Source organism: Agelaius phoeniceus, chromosome Z (assembly GCF_051311805.1).
Source record: "Agelaius phoeniceus isolate bAgePho1 chromosome Z, bAgePho1.hap1, whole genome shotgun sequence".
NCBI lineage: Eukaryota > Metazoa > Chordata > Aves > Passeriformes > Icteridae > Agelaius > Agelaius phoeniceus.
The window spans coordinates 44,473,300-44,489,084 of NC_135303.1; the positions used below are offsets into that span (position 1 = coordinate 44,473,300).

At 40.5% G+C, this 15,785-nt stretch overlaps 1 protein-coding gene across 8 annotated transcripts in view; it reads right to left on the reverse strand.

Annotated features, from left to right (window-relative positions):
- The window catches only part of MOB3B (MOB kinase activator 3B), an 86,660-nt gene that overhangs the window by 56,508 nt on the left and 14,367 nt on the right, over positions 1-15,785 (reverse strand). The window contains exon 2 of one of the 8 annotated variants that reach the window (XM_077171251.1): positions 3,817-3,887. The exons of the other annotated variants lie outside the window; for them this stretch is intronic. The gene's annotated coding sequence lies outside the window, so the exon portion shown is untranslated. The remainder of the gene's footprint in view (positions 1-3,816; positions 3,888-15,785) is intronic. 8 annotated transcript variants of the gene reach the window in all.

Sequence of the window (15,785 nt, forward strand, 5' to 3'; positions counted from 1 at the left end):
ATTCCCTTTGAATGCTGTTTTTTTTAATTGCACACAGGTTTTTCCAGTTCTCTCTCTGGTTCACAGGCTTTTTTACTGACCTGAGCTGTTGGTAGTACACGTGCAAGCACACTGAATCCTGTGCCACTAATCCTGAACCACTAAACCACATTTACTAAGTACAAAACCAGCCTCTGCTTTCAGTTATCAAGCCCCTGTTACCTGCTACATCCTTCCACACCAACAAAACAAAGCCTTTACAGCTGCACGTGGCTTGTTTCACCAGCTGCTGTTACAATCACTGCTCTTGTACACAGCTGACTATACTGTTGGACTGCGTGGGTCAGCTTACTAACTGCAGTATGAAGACCAACAGAACCAGCTCACTAACCCTGCTTCTGCCAAAATCTCTTGGTATCTGGGGACAGAGACTTCATGCCAACAGTGGATGGTTGTTAGGCTTTTGTAGTATGCATATTGCAGCATTTGCTGCAACAGAGAACAGTAATCCTCCATTCCTTTAAAGTCAATATACTAAGATCAGGTGAAAGGACTAAGTTAAAATAGCCTTAAAGAAGAGGACACAAATCAAATTACATTTTGATTCTCTATTATACTATAGCATTTGTTTCCTCCAGCTTGCTTAACTTCTGATTCCAAGCCATTCCTGAAGATGAAATGTTGACTAAGCTGCATTCAGTGGGAGCTGTGATAATGAATTCAGAAAACAGAGCTAAAATTTTACAGTTACACTCTGAAAACTCTCCTTTACAAAACAATAACATATCCTTATCAAACTGTGGTTGAACTTAAAAAATCCCTCTGTTCTGTTCAGCTTAAATCCTAAACCTAAATTCTGGCTGTTAAAAGTACTGACAAAACCGAGTAAACTCTGAGAGAGTTAAAATATTATTTCCTGCCTTCTCCAACATTATCAGATCATCCATGCAATTCCCATATATGATAGCCTAAAACCAACTCCACTCAATTCCGCTGAAGATGCTAGTCAGCTCATATGAGCTACACGAAACAGAAAAATGTGCACATGCAAAAATGTGATTTCAGACCTCATTCCAGGGCCTTTCTGTAGAAGGCCTATCTGCTAGAAGCCAGAAATTTTATACGCCCTAGAACTTCAGGTGTCCTAGTCTGCATGCCCTGGCCAAACTGAAATTTTATTTTTGGTCTAAATCTCAGCTTTAGGAAACTGTGTATGTGTTCTGCTTTACAAAAAAATGTCTAAATCATATGTTACATCTCAGTGACATTTCAAATAAAGCTACTCACCTTCTTGTCCAAGTAAAGCATGCAAAAAACAGGGATACAATGGCAGAGTAAAGTTACAAACACTATGCTGGCAGAGACTAATAGCTAACACTGGGGTGAAAATGGCACTTCCCACAAGCACACACACTGAAAACAAGATGTAAAAAGTTCAGCTGACACCCATTCAGACCCATTAGCCTTAGTCTGGTTTCTCCCACCAAAGCTCAGGTTAATGCAGCGGGATGGACAGCATAGACACACTGTTGTTGACACAGTGCCTTCAGCAACTTTTCTAAGATATTCATGATATCAGAGGGATTTTCCAAAGCAAAGGAGGCTATGACATCCTTTAGTTGGTGCACTGCACCCTTTCTTAACAAACACTGATAAATTTGTACATGAACATGATGATTTTCAGTTAGAAAAAAATTACCCTTAACTCCATGTTGCTAAGAAACAAAATCATGTGGTAGCTAGTGCAGCCCCTCAAATTAATTGCAAATAACTCAAAAGTGATAATTTAATTGTGAATATCTTCCAATTATTTATACCATAAATCTGTAATCTTGTTCTGAAACAGACCTCCAGCAGCTGTAGGACCTAATCCATTAACTTTAAAACACAGCTCTGCATGATTATCAGAAAAGTTAAGTGTATGAAATAACAGCAGAAGTCCACTTTCTGTGGTTTGGATCAAAGCACTCAATATGGCAATAGACAGAGTGGCAGCAACTACAGCTGATTATCACAAAATTCCTGAGTAGGAAGGGACCCATCAGGATCATTAAGTCCAGCTCCTGGCCCTGCACATGACATCCCCAAGAGTCTCAGTATGTGCCTGAGAGTACTGTCTAAACACTTCTTGAACTCTGCCAGGCTTGGTGCAGTGACCACTTCCCTGGGGACTCTGTTCCAGTGCCCAACCACCCTCTGGAGGAAGAAACGTCTCCTGACATCCAGCCTTAACCTCCCCGACATAAGGTCAGGCCACTCCCATTGGTCCTGTCACTGTCACCCCAGAGAAGAGATCAGTGCCTGCCCCTCCTCTTCCCCTCATGAGGAAGCTGTAAGTGTAATGAGTCCCCTCAGTCTCCTCCAGGTTGATCAGACCAAGTGACCTCAGCCATTCCTCACATGGCTTCACCTCAAAGCTCTTCACCATCCTCATGCCCTGCTCTGGACACTCTCTAACAGCTCAATGTCTTTCTTGTATTGTGGCACCCAGAACTGCCCTCAGTACTCAAGGTGAAGTTGCCCCAGTAGAAAGCAAAGTTGGGACAACCCCCTCTCTCACCTGGCTGGCAATGATGTACCTGATACATCCCAGGATGGACATTTTCAAACTTATATGAAGGAGACAAAGGAAAGGTATTTGTACAGATGTCTTTTAAAGACTTCACAGATTTACGACTTCACAGTTTTATACGTCAAGGGCATGGTGTAGTAATAGCCTGCAATTTGGCAAGTGATAAGATGCTTTAGCAGCATGCAGTCACATGGCATAGCCTCTGCAAGTGGTGGTGGGGTCATAATTGTCTAGTTGGGGGATTTGTGCTTTCAAAATTCAAGAAATAAATCATCCACAATGTTGATTTTACATAGGTTTTAACTTGCAGAACTGAACTGACTTGACGGCTGAAAAAAAATTTTCTCTGGAGAATAATTTTGATCCCCACCATGTAGACTTTAGCATGTTCAAACTTACCATTTGGCCAAAAAGACCTACTACCATGCATAGAGGAAAAAAAGAGAATCTGCTAGATAGAAACAGAATACCTAGGGTGGAGCAACCATCCGCACTCTAGAGCTCTAAATCAGCAGTCTTGAAGGACTTGGAGGAAAAAAACTGTTTTCCTTGCCATATGTGAAATATGAAAGCAAGCAAAGGAAGTCAGTGACATCATAAATAAAAAACAATATTAGAAAGAACACTTGACACTTGAGCATTATAACTACTTCCTCTGAGGAACGCCAGTCTCCTCTCCAATGACAATACAACTAATTGTTGCTGTAACAACGATTTTTCACCAGGAGAGAGTTTAGGATAGCAAAAATGTGCTGCTTTTAATGCAGTTGAGCATACAGTAACCAGCCAGCATTGTATTGACTGCACAGCTCTGAAAAGACCATAAAGTACCAGCACTAGAGGAGCAATGCACTAGTAGTATGCCCCAGGGAACAGCTGTGGAATTGCCTCGTTCCCTCTACACACTGAAAAGTAACTTCTCAGTTTATGACTCTGCTTTACCTTTCTAGTGAACTAAACTACTTTGAAAGCCTTTTCTGCATACTGCCTAACCCATGGTGTGCTTCAGAAGGAATTTAACAAAGCAAACAAAACTAATCACAAACTGATCTGGAATAAGGGTTTGGGTAATTTTTTTATATAAATAGATCACTGTGGCAAAGCCCTTTATAGTCAGAAGTACGGTATTTTATTACTCTTTACAATTTGTGGTCAGAGCAAGTTTCACACAGTACAAGCTCTCCTTCTAACCATATATCCAAAAAAATTACTGTAACAGAGCTATAGCACCAAACTCTTAAAAGGTATAAATAGAGGAAAACTACCTTCACTGCCAGTTAAGGATCTTGCTTTTCAAACCATGTTGCCCACAGCTGTGGCCAATAAATATCCAATACTAAAAAAGAAAGGAACAAAATTCATTATTCACACAGCATATGAACATAACCAGCCAGCAGGGTTGAGTTCTTTCCCTATGACCATTGCAGGCAGTTTACTATGAAGCAAAATAAATGAGTGCTCCTTGTTGTCTGTGTGGCCACAGCTGCCAGCACACAGGGAAAGCACAGATGATAAGCTCTGGAAGGTGGCATCTGCATTGCAGTACAGTGGTTCCCCACAGCCTGGCAGTGCCCGGTTTAGCTCTAAACAAAAGTCAATTGCTGAATTTTATCAAAAAATTTATAGTAAAGACAGCACAGTTTGAATGCAGGAGTTGTCAGGTGGATAAACTTCCTCCTACAGAATGCATTTACGCAGCATGTTTCCCACACTACGTCCCCCATAATTTCTGATCAAGAAAAAGGAAAGCCTAGTAGCTTCTTGTGTCTACTTGCACATTTTTGTGCAGCACATGCTGTGACTCAACAGGAAGGTCTTTGTCTCAGATCCCAATCAGAGTACACCATAAAAAACTTTAATTTGCTGCTCTAATTAAAAGGTCACTGGGGGGTTCTGTGGTGATGTTTATTCAGGACCCCTTGAAACTTTAAGGCCACTTTACACCATATCTCATCCCATGGCTTCACAGAAGAATTTTAGTGGGAACTGTTAAAAGCATCGAAATCTTGGCACTTTCTAAGACAGTGTAGATGCTGGGAAAATATACTGCAGGACAGGCTGTCTTATCAAAGGCACATCCAAACCAAAAGACGGTTACTGTGATTACAGCAGTGGAGCAATTCACAGCATTTTCAGTATATCACTAAACCAGGCATATAACCAATTCACCAGTAAGATTCCTTTTCTCCCAAAGTAAGATTTCATAAGACTGGCACACTCGCATGACACTTAAAGACATCAGAAGCAGAGGTTGGTTCAAAGTAATCATAGCAAAAAAGAAACCCAAACCCCAAAGCACCACCACTAAAGTCAACAAAAACACCAAAACCAAACTGACAAACAAAATCACCTGCCAAAGACATTGTCTCCCCACTACCCCCACCCTCAAACAACCAAACAGATCCCCAACTCAAAAAAAGTCCAAAAGCCAGAAAATCACTGAAGAGAGAAAACATGTGAGATAAGCAGGAAAAGCCACCAAAATGGTGGAGAAGTCACTGGGGCAAAAAGCCCTGTATTATCTGAACTACCTGCACTCAGTCTGAGTCTTCTATCTTATTCTTTCAACAGGTTGTCCTCAGTTTGAGAATCTGAATATATGGCACTTTATTATGAGTTAATACTCAGCTGGTGAAAGACTGAGTTAAAAGAAAAGCTAGGAGAGCTTCAAAATAAACATTTGCAGATAATTTGGAGAACCTTACACAAATAATAGTTCATACATTCAATATAATTGTATTCAACTGTAGAAAAATGACAACAAAGAATATCCTCCCAAAATATCACTTACTGCTTGATTAGTGTCTGAGGTTTCTACCCTACTGCAGTCTTCTCCTCACTTCTGTGCATTCTTCCAAATGGGAAGCACTTGGATTGGCAATAGGTTTTTCACCCATTCATCCAGACCATGGCCTGGATGCCATGCCCTCTCAACACAATGACAGAAACAAGAGTATTTGTTGTATTTTTGAATATCCTTATGCTCAGGTTGTTTTATGTCCTTTCCTCTACTGCTTCCTGCCAGAGACACACATTCTTCAATGAATAAAAATAATGGTGCTAGAACTTTTTATCTATTTAGCACTTCTAGTACATAGCTGTATTATATTTATTCTAACATTTTATTATCCACTAGAATTTTGTGGAATTTTTAACAACACACAGGATACTGATTAAATTCACACAGGTTTTAGCACTTGGAATTTATTCCTGAATTGGCACAAAGCCAAAACAACCTTAGACCTACTTCCCCCTAGGATGCTTTCATCATTATAATTGCTACATAATAAATGGTTAGGAAATCTCATTGCTACCTTGCTATTCTTTACCCCCCCTTCAATTACATCTTTTGCCACTCATGCATTCCATATGTTTATGGTTTTGATCCAGTCTACAAATTATTTGAGTATACCCAGCTGTATCACAAACAAGATCTGCTATTAGAGAGGCAGATACCATCAGGATTTTTGAGGCAGCAATCACCACAGATCCCAAGAGTACTCCCAAATAATAATCTGTTCTCTGAAAAGAACGCCACCCAGGTGACTGACTGTATCCCCATCCTAGAACAGCAGGGACTGAGGTCCAAATTTTCTTTAGAAAAAGGAGTGAGAATCCTGGATAACGAGCCACAAAACCAAGTTTCTAGGCAAGAGCCACTGTCACTGTCTTGGAAATCATAACTCTGATGTCAGCAAGACTGGAAACTTCAACTATGGGTTATTTCTTTAGGAGCCACGAATAACACCTGAGTACCAAGATGCAAAAAAGGGAGGTGCATCTGCAGTTGTCATGATTACAGCCAATTGGATGATAATGAATAAACACACTGCTTCACATGCAGAAAACACACACCTCACTGATGCTGTAAGATCAGGCTAAATTCTGAAATGCTTTCTTATATTGTTCTTTGTGAGGAACTTCTATACCTTCTACTCCTTTCTTAATTTCAAAACACCCTCTTCCCTACCTTAACACTTTTTTTTTTCTTTATTATCTCCTTCACTCACCCAGACACTGCACCAGGCTTTGGTTTAAGTGTCAGCTAAACAGCAGTCCAGAAGAATGACAGGCAGACACTACAGCAAAGGCTGTTGGCCACATGGCATTTTGTCTCCACTGAGTTTCTAACTCTAGGTTCAACTGTAGAAAACAATCAGGCATATATACAAAGATAGTGTAAACTACCTACATTTGCTGCCCTTTACATAATCATGTTCAGACAGGTTCAATTTTTAAATTATTGCATGTATGTGGGAGTACATGCAATTAGAGGATTATTCTTCTTGTGGACTTCCTGTTTTTACAACAGGACAACATACTATCAGTTTTACATCCTGTACGACCAGAACCTATCATGCAACTCTTCACCTGCTTGCTCTAAAATAAAAGCTCCATTTAGGTCAGAGCCATACTGATGTGGCACACCTGGGAATTCAAGATAAAAACCACTACTCCGTCTGTTATTCAATTTTAATACATCTGCTTAAACTGACATGAAAAATGTGGTATAAGTGGCACGCGTATTTAGAGAACATGGTCACTATAAAGGAACATGATAAAATACTTCAAATACTGAATTTGCCAGTTATAATTGCAATGGAAAATCTACTATTGCCAGAAAATCAGGATTTTCCAAATTCTGTGAAACACTATAATTCTTCTGTTTCTTTCAGCTCCAACTTCTTTATTATAAAACAAACATGGACACTGGCACTGTATTTTCCACTACTTACTTAAAAAAAAAAAAAAAAGTAGGCAGAACAACAGACAAAACTCGTTATGACCTAGATATTGAAAAATAAAGACCTAACTTGCAATGCAAGCATACATTAATATTCAAATATATTTCAATCACTGTATTGAACAGAAGCAGTCAAATAAGGCTTGCAAAATGGTCATGTCTATATTTCAACAAAAATAATTTTCAGAAGTCCATCCAGACCTATCCAATGGGTTAAATGAGATTTACTTTATTACCAACATACTGATAGTCTTGTGAATATAATAAAAATGTAAAGTAAGGGTGTTTCTGTAAATGTGTAGGCCCCAAGCAAACCATATAATTCCGAGGTAATTATAGCAAAGCAGATTCTGTCTACAGAGTCACGCAGATACAGGCATGTAGCTTTTCTGTCCCACAGAGATATGGTAGGTGCTATGCAGTTCTATAGATTTAATTCAAAGCTGATAAATTTGATGCAATCTCCAGTTTTTCAGAAGACACACCCATGGAAGTAGAGCATAAAACTTAACACAGGTGCCCATCCAACACCCTTAAAGCCAAGTGACACAATACCCTGAAAAACTCCACAGAACAGATGTCATCTGTGGTAGGTTGGAGACATAAAATGTATCTGTTGACAGCAGTCTTTAGATAAACTGACTCATATTTCAGCTCCGTGGCAGAGATACCGTACCTAGACTGTGAAACTGCATACTCCATGCCTGAACTGTGCCTTTTACAAAAGAGATTTCAACATACAGCTGCTAAAGGGTAAGAGGTAACCTTATATGCTCTCTTCTGATCTTTCACATCCCTTTGTCATTAGAACTATTAGATTAATTGCATGGTTTATTCCAGCATCAGGCAGATGTTACAGAACAGCTCCACTGAAAAAATGCAAGGAAACATTATGTCAAGCTTTATGCTTCTTGTCTGTTTATGACTTCATAATATTTTGGTTTCTAAGACATTATCAGAATGATAATTAGTCTAGGGTGCAGATGGTGCACTGTACTACTGTTCACAGGAGCATCAAAAGATGGAACTTTGATAGAACATATTCCAAGGTGTAGGCAGCAAGCCAAACAAGTGAATTGGTTCAACTGCACTTCTTTTTTTGTGAGAAGGTATAATGAACTGGACTGAGGAAATCCCTTGTAGAGACATCTATGGGGAATACAAGGAATCATCTAACTAATCCAGGCCCCAGTATCCCAGAAAACTAAAATGATCCCTACTATTATCCTACTGTCTGCATTTGAGTTGAAACACTAGCATGCACACAGAAAAATCTTTAGGAATAAATTTTGAGTAGAAACACATCTTCTCGTTTAAGCTCTAAGCAGAGAATAAGAACTGAGGCAAACTTTTTTCTCCCAAGACAGAGGTAAAGAGAAGCACAGAATAGCACAAAACTGTCTCGTGAAGACTTAACTTATGACCCAGTTAACACCTTCTTAAAGTAAAGCAGATGTCTTTTTGTGGGTAAACATGTTCCCCACACTAGGTAAAATTTCAAATCAATTTTCTACGTCTGTTTTTGCAGACTGTGTATCAGTTTTCTCTGCTATCATATCCATAACACATTCTGTCATGTTTACAGATCTGAAAAAAGTATTTGCTAGCCGTGGAACATTAGTTGCAGGCGAAAACTTGATGACCCTGTGAAATGTAAGTAGTAACAGTCCCTTTTACCTATTTCTGTTTAAGGGAAAAAACAACTCTGGAAATACTTTACCTATCAACCATGAGATGCAATGTGATGTTAAGGACTTCCTAACTAGGACACTTTTAGAAAGAGTTCTCAAAGAGGATTTAGCATTTCATGTGGAAGAATGGCTACATGACAGGGGCCATGTTCTGGACCAAGAATCGGGAGGATGCAGCTAATCTGGGCCCCTGCACCTGCAAAACACTGTGTCCTTGAGCATAGCTGTGGTACAATAACAAGTAGTGAGAGAATGAGAAAAGAAAGATGTAACCTCTAAGGTACAAGGAAGAGCTGATATTGTAGTATAGCCAATAGATTGCTTAGCTTGCAGAATATGTATGAGCTTATTACTTATTGTGCATAAAAGTCTGATGCTCTCTTCAATAAACGAAGCTTGCTAAACACTCATATTGAGCGTCCAAGTTTCCCTCACCACGACAATTTCAGAACTGGTCACAGTTGCTTCTTTTTATAATACCATTCTAAACCAGCCCACTGATGGTAATTCTACCATCTTCTTTCTACTGAATGTAAGAGGTAAGAGAGTAGTCTGCAGGGCAAACAAAGATTTGCCCTGATCTGATTTCTTGTGTGCTTCCCATGAAGTGCTTTTGAAATAAATCTTGGAATTCAAGAGTCTAAGAGACGTTTAAAAACATTTTGCATGTCCCTTCCTCTAGTTTAACTAATAAAACTAGTCTGACCTGTCTAAAGAGAAAATTAGCTTTGATAATGAAAAACAGTGAGTTTGTGGTGAATGTAGGATAAATGCCTGATAGTATTACTGCAGCTACCTAAAAACAATCATTAGTGCATAATTAAATGCCACAATTTACAAATGAAAGAGCAATATGAACAACACAACAATGTAGCATCAGCTTAACTTACTGCACTGCTGAGAACAAGTCTATATTATGAGCAGCTAATGGCCCTCCCTTAGAAATACAATGATTACAAAAAATAACTCAGCAACACCACTTTTCTGGACTATATGTCAAATTGCATGGCATAATAAACAGTCACACATACTACAACAAATAAATGCTGAACAAAGTTCCTAACAAGCAACCCCAGGAATTCTCAATTAACATCTATCAGTATTTTAATTCAGTAGAAAACCATTCATGAAGAGTAGAAAGTAAGACAACTATGCCTCTGGACTGGCATGGTCTAAAAAGGACTAAATTCTGAAAAGGCATAGGACTGAATTTTGACTGTATGATTTGAAGAGACATATAGACAATTCCACAGTGAACACAGCCTGATCACCCAAGCCAAGTGACCTAGCCAGCACTGATGCTTCATCACTGCGCCCCCAGGACATAAAAATGTATTGGCTTTCTGGTTACCATCCCAGCCCAGTTCTCAATGTTTTTGTTCCTCAAAGCATGAAAACCAGGGAAGCCTTCTGGCCCTCTGGAGTGCACTAGCCCAGCAGTATGTTCAGGCTAATCAATGCTTCAATAATGTACAACATTTGTGCCATTGGCTCTGGCACAAATAAATACAGCAGTCCAGCAGGACCAAGTGCAGCAGCCACTGCCACAGCTAGAACATGGCAAAAGCTAAAGCCTTTGTGTAAGTTGTGTGGGTTATTTTCATAGCAAAGTACATAAACCTGGAGTATTTCCTCTTGGAAAAGGCATTGGATAGTGGTAAGATACAGGGAATTACAGTTAGAATCAAGGCAATTAGCAGCCTGACATGATCTTTTGTGGCGTCCACTTGTGCCATTACAGGCTATCAGTCACCTTATTTTATTTTCACTGTATTAAATATGTTGCCATGAGCCTTTAAATTAAAAGGCTCTAACCAGTTGAATTCAGACTCTCAAAGTTAAATTTTTTATCTAATAAATCATATTTACTCCCTGTTATGGTGTGAACCTTTCTACTGTGGTGTAAATTAACTTCTTATACCTACCTTATTTTTTCTTAGAAGACATTGAGTTATGAGCATCTGTACTGGAGTTCCACGGCCTGGTTCTGGAAATGGCAGGGGGGAGGAAAGGGAGGGATTCTGGGGTGGATTTTGTGACAAGATGTTGGACACTTATTCCATGTCTTACAGAGCCAACTCATGCTGGCTCTGAAGACAGATGTGCCTCTGGCCAAGGCTGGAACAATTAGAAATGGTGGTAACACCTCTGTGTTAACATATTTAAGAAGAAAGAAAAACAATAAGAGGTTGTGCAGTTGTAATTGTGACCAGAGAAGAGCAAAGTGAGAACATGTGAGAGGAACAATGCTGCAGATACCAGGGTCAGTGAAGGAGAGGCAGGATGTACTCCAGGCACTGGAGCCGAGATTCCCCTGCAGGCCGTGGTGCAGCCCATGGTGAGGCAGCTGTGCCCCTGCAGCCCACAGGGCTCCACGGGGGATGCAGAGATCCACCTGCCTCCTGTGGAGGAGCCCCATGCTAGAGCAGGTGGATGCCTAAGAGGAGGCTGTGATCCTTTGGGAGACCCATGGAGAGAGGGGCCCTGCCCGCAGGCTGCAGCAGCCTGTCCTTGATGGACTGCACCCCATGGAAGAGTGACCCACACTGCAGCAGTTTGAGGGGGATTGGTGCCCAAGGGAGGGAGTCACGTGCAGCAGGTCACAGGGAGCTATTGTTAAGGAGATGGAGCTGCATCAGAGAAATTCATGGAGAGCTGTCTCTCATGGGAGAGACCCTAGGGTGCAGCAGGAAAATGACTCCTCTCCCTGAGCAGTGGGAGCAGCCTCAGGTGGTGAACTGACCATAACCCCCATTCCCCGTCTCCTTGCACCACTAAGGTAAGAGTTGAGCTGGAAAGAGGGAGGAGTAGGGGGAAGGTGTTGTTAAGGGCTCATTTTACTCCTATTTTCCTGCTCTGATTTTCTTAGTAATAAATTCAATGCATACCTCTAAGTTGAGCCTATTTTGCATGTGACATAATTTGATGAGTGATGTCTCTCCTGGTCCTTATCTCAACTCAGGAACCCTTTGTTAAATTTTCTCTCCTGTGTCCAGCTGCAGAAGGGAGTGAATGCATGGCTTTGGTGGGTATCTGGCAACTGTCCAGGGCCAACCGATGACACCATCTTTTAATCCTAACTAGGTTCCTAGATAAGAACATGAGTAGGACAGACTTTGGAAAACAGGAAGCTGTATTGGTGATCCACAGCTCTCTCTCAGGCCTTTATTTATTTGCTAAGTTCTGTTATGTTAACATGTTAGTTTACAGTATGGTGCAGAATATAGTACATGGAAAAGAGGTTATTAGTTACTGAGGTTATCACAGCAGACTCTGATGCCTCATGCCACGTGGATTCTGCAGTCTGTCTCAATGGAAAAGCCTTGAGAACTTTGAAAACTCTGGAGACTCTGCAGGAAACCTATTTGGTTGAGTGGGAGAGCTGGGTTACACAGGCATCTCCCAGCTTGTGCTCCAGTTGTACTGCTAAGAGATTGCTTATTAATAATTTGCAATTCTGTCTAAAAATTAATGTGACTTGGGGATTGCATTTGGGTGATTGTATTTTGTAAAGCAGATCACACCAGAACTTAAGATTACCTGAAGCAAACAGAAGAAAGAAAGTTCTGCACCCTTCAGACTCCTCATAAAAGAGAGAGAAGCTGCTTAAATATGTAGTCAGGAAGGAATGCAAAATCCCTTTACCTGCAAAGGATTTTGAAAATAAAAAACACTAAAGAAGAGACTAAGGAAGTTAAATCATATTAACCTGTGTTGTACCCTACAGATAACAGCCAGGAGTTAACTTTGACAATCCTCATGTATCCCTTCCAATCCTCATGTATCCCTTCAGGATACTCTGTGATTCTGTTTTTTAGCAGCTTATCCTCTCCTTTTCCTCCAAACTGCTTCAGTAGAAGGCTTTTCAACCTAAGCACTTTCATTGCACGACAAGATTTTTTAAGCATAATGTGAAATCAAGATGTTGTTCAGGGATTACAGTGGAATGCCAGCAATATCTTACATACTATATGTTACACTTCTGGATTGTCTCATTCCATGCATCCCAATGGAAGCACACTGCCCCTGCAATATGCCACATTTGATGACCTGCAAAAACCAGTAAATTACTAATGCAAAGCACTATAAAAATGAAGAAGATAAGAAATTACACCTGCAAGCATAATAAGATATACAATCTAAGAGAAGTTTTCCTTCATTATAATTCTATAAAGGTCATTAATGTAATTAAGTTGTGTTTGGTAGTTTTATCAGTACAATAAACAAAAGAAATCAGATTATGAAAGCTGCTTTATTTTAATAGTGAAAGATCAGGTTTTCAAATGACTGCTCTCTTTGCTGTAAGATATAACCACAAAATTCTCATCAAAACCACTGTATCATGTAAAAACTATGTCTCCTCAAAAGCTTTGGGAACAGCAGATGGAAGCAAGAAATAGGAGAGCAAGCCATTTGTCCAAGGTCGCACACCAGGCCAATAGAGATCAAGGAAGGAAAACACAGTTGCCTCATTTGGAGCAGCCATCTGTTCATAAAGCTGTACTCCAAATACATTCTTAAACAGATTTGGCCCCTCTCAGCTTGAACCTGCTCAACACAACATATATCCCAATTTCCACTGGATAATGGAGTCCTTTGGATCTAATAAATTCACAGTGTAAATGAAACATCTGATGGATAGCACAAACTTGACATCTTCTACATGTACATTCATCACGGGTTTCAAAGCTCTCCTTCCAATAGACTTTGAAATAAGCATTAGAGTGAGCTGTTCATGGCTTCAGTACATCAAAAGTTCCTGTGTTCAGAACTTTTGTCCTGCCCAAAACATTGATCTGTCATATGCAACCTTCTTCAATTGCCTGTTGTGTGTGGCTAAGCAATTTCAAAATAAGCAAGGGTGCCAATGACCAGTTACTAAAGTCACACAATTAAAAGACTCATGCCAGTTCACCAATTCCACAAGTGATATACTCCCATACAGTCCAACTGCTTACTCAGCAAAGACTAAGACAGGGCTTAGGAACCCACTTAATTTTTAGGTTCTGTGCAAGTTCTTCCACAGACAGACTTCTGAAAAAATTCTAAGCAGCAAACAGGACAGTACCAGTAGTTTTTTCTCTAGTTTTTAGAGTCACAATCTACACAGCAAATCAACTGAATATCACTGGATTCACTGAGGGTCTTCAAGCAGGAAATGTGAACTGCTTCTGATATAGTGTGAAGAGGAAGTTGGAGCTGATGTGGGACCCACTATGGCCCCTTCCAGTCTTACCTATTCTGTGATTCTGTGAGAATGGACGGTACTGTAGGCACTTCTCTGAACACAGGAGAACATATACAGTCATATTTTCATGGGGCTACATGAGCTTTTCCTAACATAGAATCCATCCTGTTACAGGAACCTCTCTGGTCACACATTCCTGGCAAGGTTTATGAGAGCCTTGAACAGCCCCAACCTTCTCTGCTTGTGTTCATAAGAGAGGTGCTCCAGCCCTCTGATCAACTTAGCAGCTCTTCTCCTGACTTGCTCCAACAGGTCCACATCTTTCTTGTGCTGAGGCCCCCAGAGCTGGATGCAGTGCTCCAGGTGGGGTCTCACCAAGATAGAACAGAGCAGAGGGACAGAATCCACTCTTTCACCCTACTGGCTGTGCTCCTCTGGATTGTTCTCATCACCATCATTCCTGCTCAGAGAAAGGAAAGGTGATTAGCTTTCCAGTCACACTATTTTTCCAAGCTGAAACAGTAATAAGGCCAAACAGGAGAGAAAAAGGACCAGCTCTTTGGGTAGGAGTTAACCATCACATCAATTTGGCTGTGTGCAGTAAACTTCACCTTAAGCTTGAGATCATTCATGTCCTGTTAGAGGCTTGCTCCCAGGAGTAATTTGGCTGATGGAGATCTCTTAAAATACATGCAGTGTGAAATATTTCCTCTGCAGTTGTGGGTAAACAAGTCAGTGGAGCTTTTCCTATTATGTTTATTGGATTCTGTGATTCAGGCGTAAGGGTTTTCCAGGGGAAAAATAAAGTGATGCATGCTTCCCAGAAACAAAAATACTGTTCAGCAGGAAAACCAAGCAAATCTAATGTGGCATTTTGATTTCTTTTATCACACGACACCTCAACTTTAACTAGACTAGCACTAACTCATACAGGTGAAAAAGCATTAGGAACCTTGTATCTCCTATTTCTGGGGTAGTGTTTTCATAACCACTCTTTCACTAGCTGCCAAGATGACCTTCTTACAGACAGATGAACAATAACAGTTAGTCTAACTGTTTATTACAATTGATTGTAAGCAGATGAGAACATTAGTCATGAAAATCTAACCCAAAGAGTCAGACAATGCAGCCAGATGGAAATTCCTTTGGAAAGTCAAACAGTCCCTCATCCAGGAAAATATTTAGAAATGGAGTTTACTGGGAGGGCATGATGGTCTTCAGGTCATAATAGAGAAGAGTTTTGACCAGCTGCTGTTTAAACATGACCAGTCATTTTCCTCCCTTTACTTTCACATGCTTTTTCCTTCCCAAACAACCCAGTTCTATTCCTTTTCCTGCCTTTAGTTTCTCCCCTAAGCATCCCATAAGAAGTCCTGTCTTCCTCTGTGTGCTGCAATGTGTCCTCTACCTCCAGGCAGCAAAACCAGGAAGTCTGTGAGGTGCTCCAGGACGGGCTCATATTGATGCATTTCTCTCCCACGCCATGGGGATGAGGCTGCCCCAGCACAATGCTGGAAGGGGCCTTTCCTCAGAATCCTTAGATTGGGTCTTTGTCTGCCACTGTCCCTTGTGCTCCTCTGGGTTTGAGGAGATAGGATCCAGTGATGGGGC